Source organism: Procambarus clarkii, chromosome 28 (genome assembly GCF_040958095.1).
Source record: "Procambarus clarkii isolate CNS0578487 chromosome 28, FALCON_Pclarkii_2.0, whole genome shotgun sequence".
NCBI lineage: Eukaryota > Metazoa > Arthropoda > Malacostraca > Decapoda > Cambaridae > Procambarus > Procambarus clarkii.
Window position 1 is genome coordinate 45,387,588 of NC_091177.1, and position 16,137 is coordinate 45,403,724.

Sequence of the window (16,137 nt, forward strand, 5' to 3'; positions counted from 1 at the left end):
TAATCATTGAAAGATTATCAGTTAAAAAATCAGCATGTGACCCGCAGAGGCTCAAGGAAGTAATAGAGCAACAAATGAAAACTATCTCTAGACCCACAACGACTCACATCTTCACAGACGGATCAGTTGATCAAGAAAAAGGTTCTGCTGGGGCAGCAGTTTACACTACCAACCATGAAGCTTACTGGAGCATGAATAGTGGGTGCTCAACATTGCAAACAGAATTATATGCCCTGAAGGAGGCAATAAACTATACAATTGAGAATAATTTACATGATGTCATCATTCATACCGACTCTAAATCTTCGCTCCAGGCATTGTTATCCAGTCAGCACAGAGATAATATACATCTCCTCACAGAAATTCAACATATAGGAAAAGATGCCCATAATCGAGGGCTGTCAATCACCCTAAATTGGATACCAAGTCACATTGCCATAAAGGGTAATGAAAAGGCAGACTCACTAGCAAAAACTGCCACTGCTCTACCTGTTGTACAGGTTCAAATCCCTCCAAGTTTCTCACAGATAAAGGAGCAAATCAAGAAGAAAATATTCTCAACTATCAAAAGTCGCCACAGAGCCAAAGTAGCGGAAGGAAGATCCACTGCGATATGGTATGAACAAGCCACTGGTTACTCCTCTTTCAAGCCTGGCAAAAAGATATCCAGAGACATTACAGTAGCCATACACAGATTCAGACTTGGGTACAAGTGCTGCTGGGAGGTAATGAACCCAATAGTTAAAGAGTGTCACATCTGTGAAACTGAGGCAGAGGCGCCACTATTGCACTACTTACTGGAATGTGAAGCTACTGAACCCCTGCGCATCAAACTCAACATTAATCCAACGACAGCAGCTGCATTAGATGCACATTCCACCGCGACTACAATGATTAGAAAAGCTGTTGAGGAATGGGACTCATTAGTGAGCATTCTGCATCTATATCCGCCACCAAGATAATGTTAATAAAAAAAAGATTAAAACCAGTGCAATAAAACAGAAGCGACAAAATAAGCAGGAAAAAAGGAGAAGTCCTCTCCTCCATTTTAAACTTAGACCCAAATATCACAGGAAAAAGGTTATCATGTATATCACCAAACTCAATTACGGGCTCACCATAGCCCGTGCTACATGGACACTCCGTCCTGAATAGCTAAATCTTTAACAACAACAACAATCACTTGCGTCTAACTATCGACCAATTAGCCTAACGTCTATTGTGGAAAAGTTACTCGAATCTATAATAGCAAATAAAATTCGTCTTCATCTGAAAAACATAAATTAATAATTGAGTCGCAACATGCTTTTATAAATGGCCGTTCATGTTTAACAAATTTGTTATCTTTTTATTCTAGCATTGTTGAGGCAGTTGATAGTGGTAAGGATTGCGATGTTGTGTACCTTGACTTTAGCAAAGCTTTTGATACAGTGCCACATGAAAGACTGATTAAAAAGATAGAGTCTCATGGTATTGGGGGTGCTATATTAAGCTGGATTAGGGCATTGCTATACCAAAGGAAACAGAGAGTTAGTATAAATGGAGTCAAGTCAGAGTGGGAAAATGTTGTAAGTGGGGTGCCTCAGGGCTCTGTCCTGGGCCCTCTGTTGTTTATAATATATATAATAAGAACATAAGAACAAAGGTAACTGCAGAAGGCCTATTGGCCCATACGAGGCAGCTCCTATTCTATAACCACCCAATCCCACTCATATACTTGTCCAACCCGTGCTTGAAACAATCGAGGGACCCCACCCCCACAATGTTACGCGGCAATTGGTTCCACAAATCAACAACCCTGTTACTGAACCAGTATTTACCCAAGTCTTTCCTAAATCTAAACTTATCCAATTTATATCCATTGTTTCGTGTTCTGTCCTGTGTTGATACTTTTAATACCCTATTAATATCCCCCCGGGAATATTAATATTCTCAGCTCTTAGTATTCATTCGTGGTGTTGATAGTGAATTTAATGTGAGCCAAGAATTAGCATCAGTTCACAGCATGCACACCACAACAACTGGAGAGGACATTTTCAATGAAGTAAGTAAAACTATGACAGAATATAACCTGGAATGGAAACAAGTGCAGTGTGTGACAATTGATGGAGGAAAGAATGTCTGGGACAAAGAAGGGTTTGGTTGGGCAAATTACAACAGCTTGTGAGGTTGGAGGATTCTCAAAACCCATTTTTCTGCATTGCCTTATCCATCAACAAGCATTGTGCCTAAAATATGTTGATATGTCTTGTGTCATGAAACCTGTTGTTTCTGTGGTTAATTTCATTAGATCTCATGCACTCAACCATCGCCAGTTCCGAGATTTCTTGAAAGAAATTGATGCGGAGTTTGTTAACTTGCCTTATTATACAGCAGTTAGATGGCTTAGTTGTGGAAAGGTTTTGCTGCATTTCTTTGAGCTCAGATTAGAAATTGATTTATTTCTCACAGAGAAAAATAACCCTCAGCCATTATTATCAGAATGTGAATGGATTTGGAAATTGGCATTTTTTGCAGATATGACAGGTCATATGAATAACTTGAATCTGAAATTGCAAGGCAAAACAAATTTGATCAGTGACTACTTTGTTCATGTCAAGGCATTCAGAGCAAAACTTGTGCTACTTGAAGGCCAGGTGAAGGTTAAGAATTTTGCTCATTTTCCATGTTGTGAAAAATTTCATGCAGAAAGTAAAGTTGAATTTCCTTTTTCATTTGCAAATGAAATAATTTCAGATTTGAAAAAAACAGTTTCAGAAGCGATTTGCTGACCTTGATGCCAAAGCAAATGAAATCAGGCTCTTTCATAATCCATTTGACTGCAATGCTGAAAATCTTCCAACTCAATTTCAAGTTGGAAGATTTGGAAATCTTCCAATTTCAATTTCAATATAAATGATTTAGATTCAGGTTTGAGTAGCAACATTTGCAAATTTGCCGATGATACGAAAATCGGTAAGGAAATTAATTCGGAGGAGGACTCACTATCACTTCAAGTTAATCTAGATAGGGTTTTGAAATGGTCGAAGGATTGGCAGATGCAGTTTAATGCTGATAAATGTAAAGTTCTGAGGTTAGGTAATGATGATAGGGTTACAAGATACAAGCTAGATGGTGTTGAGATTGCGAAGTCGAATTGCGAAAGGGATCTGGAAGTTATGATTAGTAAGAATTTAAAACAAAAGGATCAATGCATAAATGTTCGTAATAAGGCAAATCGGACACTTGGATTTATTAATCGCAGCGTTAGTAACAAGACACCTGGTGTGGTTCTCAAGCTATATCTTGCTCTAGTTAGGCCCCATTTAGATTATGCAGTTCAGTTTTGGTCGCCATATTATAGAATGGATATAAATTCACTTGAACGTGTCCAGCGTAAGATGACTAAGTTAATTCCCCAAATTAGAAATCTTTCATATGACGAAAGATTAACAAAGCTTAAGTTGCATTCACTGGAAAGGCGAAGAGTTAGGGGTGACATGATAGAGGTTTACAAGTGGATGAATGGACATAACAAAGGGGATATTAATAGGGTATTAAAAGTATCAACACAAGACAGAACACGAAACAATGGGTATAAATTGGATAAGTTTAGATTTAGGAAAGACTTGGGTAAATACTGGTTCAGTAACAGGGTTGTTGATTTGTGGAACCAATTAGCGCGTAACGTGCTGGAGGTGGGGTCCCTCGATTGCTTCAAGCGCGGGTTGGACAAGTATATGAGTGGGATTGTTTGGTTATAAATAGGAGCTGCCTCGTATGGGCCAATAGGCCTTCTGCAGTTGCCTTTGTTCTTATGTTCTAAACAATATGCCTTCAGCCGAACAAGTCTACGTGGGTGGGGATGAGGACAGGTTGACTAGTTTAGCAGTTACCAGGGTGGATGTAATTAAACAATTAGAAAAACTAAAACCAAACAAATCCCCAGGGTCGGATGAAGTATTTGCCAGGGTGCTTAAAGAATGCAAAGAGGAGCTTTCCGAGCCACTGTCTACCATATTTAATAAATCAATAGAGTCAGGCAGAGTGCCAGAGTCATGGAAGGTAGCTAATGTGGTACCAATTTTTAAGAGAGGAGATAGATCACTTGCATCAAACTATCGGCCAATTAGCCTAACGTCTATTGTGGGAAAGTTACTTGAATCAATAATTGCAAATACAATTCGTCTCCATCTTAACATAAGAACAAAGGCAACTGCAAAAGGCCTATTGGCCCATACGAGGCAGCTCCTATTTATAACCACCCAATCCCACTCAAATACTTGTCCAACCCGCGCTTGAAACAATCGAGGGACCCCACCTCTAGCACGTTACGCGATAATTGGTTCCACAAATCAACAACCCTGTTACTGAACCAGTATTTACCCAAGTCTTTCCTAAATCTAAACTTATCCAATTTATACCCATTGTTTCGTGTTCTGTCTTGTGTTGATACTTTTAATACCCTATTAATATCCCCTTTGTTATGTCCATACACCCACTTGTAAACCTCTATCATGTCACCCCTAACTCTTCGCCTTTCCAGTGAATGCAACTTAAGCTTTGTTAATCTTTCTTCATATGAAAGATTTCTAATTTGGGGAATTAACTTAGTCATCCTACGCTGGACACGTTCAAGTGAATTTATATCCATTTATATGCATTCTATAATAAGAATGGATATAAATGAAATCTTGAAAAACATAAATTAATAAATGAGTCGCAACATGGTTTTACAAATGGCCGTTCATGTTTAACAAATTTGCTAGCTTTTTATTCCACCATAGTTGAGGAAGTTGATAGTGGTAAGGATTGTGATGTTGTGTACCTTGACTTTAGCAAAGCTTTTGATACAGTGCCACATGAAAGACTAATTAAAAAAATAGAAGCTCATGGTATTGGGGGTGCTATATTAACTTGGATTAGGGCATGGCTATTCCAAAGGAAACAGAGTTAGTATAAATGTGGGTTAAGTCAGAGTGGGATAATGTTGTTAGTGGAGTACCTCAGGGCTCTGTCCTGGGACCTCTGTTGTTTATAATAAGAACATAAGAACAAAGGCAACTGCAGAAGGCCTGTTGGCCCATACGAGGCAGCTCCTATTTATAACGACCCAGTCCCACTCATATAAGAACATAAGAACAAAGGTAACTGCAGAAGGCCTATTGGCCCATACGAGGCAGCTCCTATTCTATAACCACCCAATCCCACTCATATACTTGTCCAACCCGTGCTTGAAACAATCGAGGGACCCCACCTCCACAATGTTACGCGGCAATTGGTTCCACAAATCAACAACCCTGTTACTGAACCAGTATTTACCCAAGTCTTTCCTAAATCTAAACTTATCCAATTTATATCCATTGTTTCGTGTTCTGTCCTGTGTTGATACTTTTAATACCCTATTAATATCCCCCCGGTTATGTCCATTCATCCACTTGTAAACCTCTATCATGTCACCCCTAACTCTTCGCCTTTCCAGTGAATGCAACTTAAGCTTTGTTAATCTTTCTTCATATGAAAGATTTCTAATTTGGGGAATTAACTTAGTCATCCTACGCTGGACACGTTCAAGTGAATTTATATCCATTCTATATCAGCGTTAGTAACAAGACACCTGGTGTGGTTCTCAAGCTATATCTTGCTCTAGTTAGGCCCCATTTAGATTATGCAGTTCAGTTTTGGTCGCCATATTATAGAATGGATATAAATTCACTTGAACGTGTCCAGCGTAGGATGACTAAGTTAATTCCCCAAATTAGAAATCTTTCATATGAAGAAAGATTAACAAAGCTTAAGTTGCATTCACTGGAAAGGCGAAGAGTTAGGGGTGACATGATAGAGGTTTACAAGTGGATGAATGGACATAACCGGGGGGATATTAATAGGGTATTAAAAGTATCAACACAGGACAGAACACGAAACAATGGATATAAATTGGATAAGTTTAGATTTAGGAAAGACTTGGGTAAATACTGGTTCAGTAACAGGGTTGTTGATTTGTGGAACCAATTGCCGCGTAACATTGTGGAGGTGGGGTCCCTCGATTGTTTCAAGCACGGGTTGGACAAGTATATGAGTGGGATTGGGTGGTTATAGAATAGGAGCTGCCTCGTATGGGCCAATAGGCCTTCTGCAGTTACCTTTGTTCTTATGTTCTTATGTTCTTAGATTCAGGTTTGAGTAGCAACATTTGCAAATTTGCCGATGATACGAAAATCGGTAAGGAAATTAATTCGGAGGAGGACTCACTATCACTTCAAGTTGATCTAGATAGGGTTTTGAAATGGTCGAAGGATTGGCAGATGCAGTTTAATGCTGATAAATGTAAAGTTCTGAGGTTAGGTAATGATGATAGGGTTACAAGATACGAGCTAGATGGTGTTGAGATTGCGAAGTCGAATTGCGAAAGGGATCTGGAAGTTATGATTAGTAAGAATTTAAAACAAAAGGATCAATGCATAAATGTTCGTAATAAGGCAAATTGGACACTTGGATTTATTAATCGCAGCGTTAGTAACAAGACACCTGGTGTGGTTCTCAAGCTATATCTTGCTCTAGTTAGGCCCCATTTAGATTATGCAGTTCAGTTTTGGTCGCCATATTATAGAATGGATATAAATTCACTTGAACGTGTCAAGCGTAGGATGACTAAGTTAATTCCCCAAATTAGAAATCTTTCATATGAAGAAAGATTAACAAAGCTTAAGTTGCATTCACTGGAAAGGCGAAGAGTTAGGGGTGACATGATAGAGGTTTACAAGTGGGTGAATAGACATAACAAAGGGGATATTAATAGGGTATTAAAAGTATCAACACAAGACAGAACACGAAACAATGGGTATAAATTGGATAAGTTTAGATTTAGGAAAGACTTGGGTAAATACTGGTTCAGTAACAGGGTTGTTGATTTGTGGAACCAATTACCGCGTAACGTGCTGGAAGTGGGGTCCCTCGATTGTTTCAAGCGCGGGTTGGACAAGTATATGAGTGGGATTGGGTGGTTATAAATAGGAGCTGCCTTGTATGGGACAATAGGCCTTCTGCAGTTGCCTTTGTTCTTATGTTCTTATACTAACTCTCTGTTTCCTTTTGTATAGCAATGCCCTAATCCAGCTTAATATAGCACCCCCAATACCATGAGCTTCTATCTTTTTAATCAGCCTTTCATATGGCACTGTGTCAAAAGCTTTGCTAAAGTCAAGGTACACAACATCACAATCCTTACCACTATTAACTGCCTCAACTATGCTAGAATAAAAAGATAACAAATTTGTTAAACATGAACGGCGATTTATAAAACCATATTGCGACTCAATTATTAATTTATGCTTTTCAGACTATTTGCTAACAATGCGCTTCTTTGCATACTTAAAGCTTTACATAATATTAATATTCAGTGCCCACGATCGAACGAATCAACAAAACAATGAATATAAATTGGATAAATTTAGATTCATAAGTACATAAGAATAGAGGTAACTGACGTGTCCACAACCAGTGCGCCTAAACAGAAATGGAAAGGAAACGGGAGGAAATGAGAAACCTCCACCTCCATTTAAAATTTTGTCTCAAATATGACAGTGACAAGATTATCACGAATAACCGAACACAATTACGGGCTCACTATAGCCTTTACTACATGGACATTTCGTTCTGAGTAACTAAATCTAAAACAACAATGATAATGGGACCTCACGTGTCACCCGGATAGTCTTGAGTCGCGTATATATTAAACATGATACATGGTTCTCCTCACACCACTTATGGGCAATTCATTCCCGTGAAATCTCTTGGGTGGGTTAACCTTCATCAATATCGTTACATCACTTCACTGGTTGTAACCATGGCGTCAACATTAATGCTTCCACTCCTTCACTCAGACAACAGGAACTTGAGGTTGGATGAGCGACTCAATGTTGTCAGCCTCTCAGTAAATAAGATTTTGACCATTCGGGAGATGAGAAAGGCTGATATTTGTCTCCGAAAGTACGTGTCTGTCAAGAATGTTCTTTGCCGTGTGAATCAAGATATCATAGAAGAGAAGCAGAAACTGATGAAGAGGCTGGAACATCTGGAGAAGAGGGAACGTCTAGTGAGACTGGAACTTCAGGAGAGGCAAAAGATTCCGAAGAAACTGGAGCTTCAGGAAAGGCTGGAGCTGCAGAAGAAGGTAGAACTTCTGGAGAGGCTGGATAGGCTTAAGCTTCAAGAGAGGCTGGAGCTTCAGGAGAGGCTGGAGCTTTTGAAGAGTATAGATTATCTTCTTCATTCAAGCAACAAGTACAAGTGAGAATTAATATCCAACACTATACTGTAAAAGATTTCACCATATAATTTTCTTTTTTAAATTAATAAAATAAATATTCATTTGTAATTTTACAATTTTCTTTTTTAAATTAATAAAATAAATATTCATTTGTAATTATTTATTTATTTATTTATTTCATACATTCCTTGAACATATATTTGTCTGCCTTGATAATGTATGGAATTACATTAAAATCTAATTTTGGTTGTGGGAAATTATATCTTATTGGAAATTAGATATAAACTTTTGTACAAGAGATAGGGGAAATAGGTTAAGGGTTTCCTTTCCAGGAGCTGGACTGGGTGATATTGTTAATAACATTAATCATATTATGGCTGGAAATGGGAACAAACCCATTATTTGTATCAGTGCCAGTGGAAATGATGTAGGACAAGTTAGGAGTGAGGCACTGATACACACTGTTTAACACAACCATAGAACTAGTTAGGAGCAAGGGAGGAATTTCATGTGGCACTGTTTCAAAAGCTTTGCTAAAGTCAAGGTACACAACATCACAATCCTTACCACTATCAACTGCCTCAACTATGCTAGAATAAAAAGATAACAAATTTGTTAAACATGAACGGCCATTTATAAAACCATGTTGCGACTCAATTATTAATTTATGTTTTTCAAGATGAAGACGAATTTTATTTGCTATTATAGATTCGAGTAACTTTCCCACAATAGACGTTAGGCTAATTGGTCGATAGTTAGACGCAAGTGATCTATCTCCTTTCTTAAAAACTGGTATCACATTAGCCACTTTCCAAAACTCTGGCACTCTGCCTGACTCTATTGATTTATTAAATATGGTTGACAGTGGGTCACAAAGCTCCTCTTTGCATTCTTTAAGCACCCTGGCAAACACTTCATCCGGCCCTGGGGATTTGTTTGGTTTGAGTTTTACTATTTGTTTAATTACATCCTCCCTGGTAACTGCTAAACTAGTCAACCTGTCCTCGTCCCCACCCACATAGACTTGTTCGGCTGAAGGCATATTGTTAAGTTCTTCTTTAGTAAATACAGATATAAAATATTTATTAAAAATACTACTCATCTCTTCATCACTATCTGTTATTTGACCTGTCTCAGTTTTTAATGGACCTATCCTTTCCCTAATCTTTGTCCGGTATAACTAAAAAAAACCTTTAGGATTTGTCTTTGCTTGCTCTGCTATGCAAACTTCATAGTTTCTTTTTACTTTCCTTATCTCTTTTTTAGTATTTTTAACCAGTAGTTAATCTTTCTTCATATAAAAGATTTCTAATTTGGGAAATTACCTTAGTCATCCTACGCTGGACACGCTCAAGTGAATTTATATCCATTCTATGATACGATGATGAAGATTAAACCACCCAAAAGGTGGCACGGGCATGAATAGCCCGTAAGTGGTGGCCCTTTTGAGCCATTACCAGTATCAATAGCTGATACTGGAGATCTGTGGAGGTGCGACTGCACCCTGCGTGACGGGAGATGTCTCCCGTGTCTATGATACGGCGACCAAAACTGAACTGCATAATCTAAATGGGGCCTAACCAGAGCAAGATATAGCTTAAGAACCACACCAGGTGTCTTGTTACTAATACTTCGATTAATAGATCTGAGTGTCCTATTTGCCTTATTACGAACATTCATGCATTGATCCTTTTGTTTTAAATTCTTATTAATCATAACTCCCAGATCCGTTTCGCAATCTCAACACCATCAAGCTCTTATCTTGTAACTCTATCATCATTGCCTAGCCTCAGAACTTTACATTTATCAGCATTAAACTGCATTTTGCAATCCTCTGACCATTTCAAAACCCTACTTAGAACAGCTTGAATTGAAAGTGAGTCTTGTTCCGGGTTAATTTCCCTACCGATTTTTGTATCATCGACAAATTTCCAGACAGTCGCAGTGAGAGGGTATGTTAGCCAGAGCTCCTGAGTGTAGTTATCTTATCATAACAATATGGAAGTTGAGGTGTCTGATTGGGGCTCTGAGGACAGAGTTGGACTTTACGGGAGGAGGTACGACAGCTGAAACAACAACAAGAAGGAACGAAGGAGGAGACCAGTAGTAAAAAAACCTCGTCTTGGAAAGTTGTAAAGGACAGAGGCCTTAAGAAGACTTTGATAAAGCCGCCTACAGACGCCCTATGAACGTCTAATTCACTTGCTGTATTGGAGGACGAGTGCTGTGGTGAGACTGTGGATCACGCAAAAGGGAAAGCAACGAAGAGCAACGAAGCGCAGGCCCCATAAAGAGTAAAGGAAGTACCTAAGCAAAGTTTAGTTGTGGGGGATTCCCAGATAAGGTATTTGGATAGAACGTTTTGTGCTAGAGATAGGGAGAACAGGTTAAGAGTCTGCTATCCCGGAGCTGGTATTGGTGATATTATAAACAACATGAATGATATTATGGCTGGAAATGGGAATAATCCCGTTATTTGCATTAACACGGGAGGAAATGATGTTGGTCGAGTTAGGAGTGAAGAACTGATTCAGAGGTATAAAACAGCAATTTAATTAGTTAGAAGCAAGGGAAGAATCCCGATCATATGTGGCATTCTTCCAAGAAAGGGAGTGGGAAATGAATGGATGTCGAGGGCACTTCGTGTCAATTGCCGGCTGGAAAGATATTGCAAATCAAATGCAATATATTTCATAGACAACTGGGAACACTTCTATGGAATAAATGAAATGAATGCTCGCGATGGGGTGCATCTATCGAGGGCTGGGGTTGTTGTTGTTGCGAACTCGTTGGAACCAGTGATTAGAGGCGTTTGTTTGGGTTTAAACTGTTAGTAAATAGTGGTATGCGAATCGATTTGAAGGAAGGAGGTAATAAAAGTATGTGTTTGTGGGAGAAAAGAATTGGCAAAATGATCAGGAAAAGACAAGAGCCTCAAAATACCAATTCACTTAGGTATATTACACTAACACTAGAAGTCTAAGAAATAAAATAAACGATTTAAATGCTCTTGTCTACACAGAAAAAATAGATATTATTGCACTTACCGAAAAATGGATGCATGTAGAAAATAGAGAGCTATTAGCTGAATATCAAATAAATGGATTTAAACTATATCACACAGATAGATATATTAGACGAGGAGGGGGAGAAGCCATATATGTTAGGGACAATTTGAAATGTAGTCTCAAAAAGGGAATCAAAACTGAGCCACATACAGAAACTATTTGGATAGAATTAAACGAAAAAGCAAATAACATTATAATAGGAGTTATATATAGGCCACCAAATTTAGACAGAATGGAAGCAAAGAATCTATGGGATGAAATATCCAGATCTAACAGTATTTACGTCATGGGTGACTTAAATTTTAGTGGAACAAACTGGTTGAAAAAACAGGAAATAATGAAGCAGAAGATTTTATAGAATTAATTGACGATTGCTTTCTTTCGCAACACATTAAGGAACCAACGCGGGGAAATAATATTTTAGATTTAGTGTTAACTAACAGTGAAACACAAATTAAGGACATAGAAATAGGGAGTGAGCTAGGGAACAGTGATCACAAAGAAATCAGATTTAGCATAGAATGGAATAGATCTGTAGGAGAAAATTCTGTTAAAGTGCCTGATTTTCGAAAAGCTGATTTCAATAGCCTAAGAAATTTTTTGGGTCAAATAGATTGGAATGGCTTGGGTATGGGGTGTGGGCTAGACGTGAACCCAGCGACAGGTGACGTAAAAGGGGATTTCGATGTGGATTCAAAATATAACTTATTTAAAAATATTCTAAGCAAAACCCATGAACGTAGTATACCATATAAATTGCATAGATCGAATACTAATGATCCAAAGTGGATAACAAAGTATCTGAAGAATCTTATAGGTAAAAAGAGAGCGTGGTACAAAAGGATTAAGAATGGGGAAGTTAGTTTAGAACAGGAATTCGTACAACTGTTTAGAAATGTTAAAAAAGAGATAAGGAAAGCAAAAAGAAATTACGAAGTTCGCATAGCAGGGCAAGCGAAGACAAATCCTAGAGGGTTTTTTCAGTTATATCGAACTAAGACTAGGGAAAGGATAGGTCCATTAAAAACTGAGACAGGTCAAATACCGGATAATGACGAGGAGATTGAGTAGTATTTTTAATAAATATTTTATATCTGTATTTACTAAAGAGGAACTTAACAATATGCCTTCAGCCGAACAAGTCTATGTGGGTGGGGATGAGGACAGGTTGAATAGTTTAGCAGTTACCAGGGAGGACGTAATAAACAAATAGTAAAACTAAAACCAAACAAATCCCCAGGGCCGGATGAAGTGTTTGCCAGGGTGCTTAAAGAATGCAAAGAGGAGCTTTGTGACTCACTGTCAACCATATTTAATAAATCAATAGAGTCAGGCAGAGTGCCAGAGTCATGGAAGGTAGCTAATGTGGTACCAATTTTTAAGAAAAGAGATAGATCACTTGCGTCAAACTATCGGCCAATTAGCCTAACGTCTATTGTGGAAAAGTTACTTGAATCGATAATTGGAAATACAATTCGTCTTCATCTTGAAAAACATAAATTAATAAATAAGTCGCAACATGGTTTTACAAATGGCCGTTCATGTTTAACAAATTTGCTATCTTTTTATTCCAGCATAGTTGAGGCAGTTGATAGTGGTAAGGATTGTGATGTTGTATACCTTGACTTTAGCAAAGCTTTTGATACAGTGCCACATGAAAGACTGATTAAAAAAATAGAGGCTCACGGTATTGGAGGTGCTATATTAAATTGGATTAGGGCATGGCTATTCCAAAAGAAACAGAGTTAGTATAAATGGGGTTAAGTCAGAGTGGGATAATGTTGTTAGTGAAGTGCCTCAAGGCTCTGTCCTGGGACCTCTGTTGTTTATAATATATATAAATGATTTAGATTCAGGCTTGAGTAGCAACATCTGCAAACATCTGTAAGTTCTAATTATTTAAATAATACAATGTTCACATTCTAGTCAATGTTCTTTATCCACACTTGTCTCTGATGACAGACTTGTCATTCTAGCATGACATCTTTGGTCAGAATCACAAGAGATTTTTGGAAGGGCTTCAGTTAATATCGTACATGGCCTCAAGATGTCACTGAGATTGCGAGAGATTTCATTCTTTTCTTCCCATCAAATCATTCAGCATTTTTATGTTACCATTTCCTATTAACGTGAAACATTAAACAAAATATGTATGACTACAAAGAGTCAGCATTAGTGAACTGGGGTGAGCGGCACTGCGAATGTTTAAAGGTCCATAAAACTGATTTATGACCCATTCAGCCCTTCCCGGGCCTAATCGACCCCACCATTTCCCATTAGAGGGTCTACATAGTTATATTATGTTGACCCTATTTATTATGCATATTAAACTTGACATTTGGGCAACTTGACCTACCCTGGCTTTGCGCCCTGGTGAGGCCACTCCAGACCGACAACCAGAGCGCAACTCCATAGTCTCCTGAGACTGACTGATGCCTACTACTACTACTAGCATAGAATGATGTAGCATGAATCTAAGTGAGGCTCAACTGGCTGCATTACTTGCTATCCTCCACATAATCTTGCCTTACCATTCCTCTTATCCCTAGTTATCCTTCATCATCCTAAGCCATGCTTTCTCATCTTCCCGAGCTATCGTTTCTTCTCCTCTCCAGCATTTTTTCTGCTTCCCTAGTTATCCTGTATCCTCTTCACTTGCTATGTATTATTCTCATTCCCAGCTATCTATTCTCTCATTCACTAGCTATTCTTACTCTTGCTCTCAACTATATTTTAACCTCTTACTCAGCTATCAATGCGACTCCTTCCTAGTTATCATCCCTCTGCCTTCCCAGCTATTTTGCTCCTCGCTTCTAATTCATTCGAAACTGATTTCCTCCAAACTGATGAATTGGATTTAGATAGCACGGAGTGCTTTCGTATAAGTATAAATACATGGAAGAGATTTAAGTCTTTGAATAACTGTATGCCTGTAAGGCGTTACGAGATCTGATGTGACGCAGTGAAAGAGTATCGCTTATGGAGGTAGATACCAGTGGAGGAGGTAGATACCAGTGGAGGAGGTAGATACCAGTGGAGGAGGTAGATACCAGTCACCACCACACCTCACCTTAAAACATTTCCACTGGCTTTACCACCATGCCCCTGACCTTACCCCAATGCCCCTGACTTTACCCCCATGCCCCTGACCTTACCACAATGCCCCTGACCTTACCACCGTGCTAGTGACTTTACCACCATGCCCCTGACCTTACCACCTTGTCCTTGTCTTTACAACCTTGCCCGTAACCTTACCACCATGCCCCCTGACCTTACCATCATGCCCCCTGACCTAACCACCGTGCCCTTGATCTTACCACCATGCCCCTGACCTTGCCACCATGCCCTTGAATTTACCACAGTAACCTTGACCTTACCATGCACCTGACCATAACACCATGTCTCTGACCTTACCACCATGTCTGCGACCTTGCTGCCATGCCCCTGACCTTTCCACGACGCACCTGACCTTACCACCACATTCCTGACATTACCACGACACCTCTGATCTTACCACCATATCCTAGACATTACCATCACACCCCGGAAGTTACCCAAACTATACGGAACTTACCACCAAACCCCGGAACTTACCACAGCACCCAAGACCTTAACACCACACTGCAGACGTTACCACAACACCCCCAGACCTTACCACTACACCCCTGACACTACCACAACACCCCGGACCTTACCACCACACCCCAGATATTACCACCACACCCCGGACCTTACCAGCACAACCCTGATCTTACTACAACACCCCCCCCCCCACACATTACCACCACATCCCTCACCTTACCACGACACCAATGACCTTACCACCATCACATCCCAAACCTTACCACACCACCCCTGATCTTACCACCACACTCCTGACCTTACAACGACACCAATGACCTTACCACCACACCCCTGACCTTACCTCAACACCCCTGATCTTACCACCACACCCCTGACCTTACCATCACACCCTTGACCTTGTCACAACACCCCTAACAATATTACCACACCCCGGACCTTACCACCAGACGTCTGAACTTACAACCACAGCTCTGACCTTAACACAACACCCCGGACCTTACCACCACACACCTGACATTACCACAACACCCCGGACCTTACCACCACACACCAGACATTACCACAACACCCCGGACATTACCACCACACACCAGACATTACCACAACACCCCGGGCATTACCAAAACACCCTTGACCTTACAACAACACCCCAGACTTTACCAAAACACCCCTGACCTTACCACAACACCCCGGATCTTACCACCACATTCCAGACGTTACCACCACATCCTGGACCTTACCACCACATCCCGGAACTTATCATTAACCGCGGACCTTACCACAACTCCCTGGACCTTACTACAACATGCCGGACCTACCACAAAACCCCGGATCTTACCACCACACCTCTTATCTTATTACAACACCACGGACCTTGCCACCACTCCCCTGACCTTAACTCAAAACACCCTGATATTACCACTTCACCCCTGACCTTACCATAACACTCCTGACCTTACCACCACACCCCTGACCTTAGCACCACACCCCGGACCTTACCACCACACCCTGGATCTTACCACCACACCCCGGACCTTACCACAACACCGCGGACCTAACCACCACATCCCTGACCTTACCACGACACCCGGGACTTTACCTCCACACCCCGGACCTTAATTCAACACACCGGACCTTACCAAAACACCCAGGAACTTATCACGACACCCTAGACCTTACAACCACACCCCGACCTTACCACCCAACCCCAGACCTTACCACCACCCCGGAACTTAG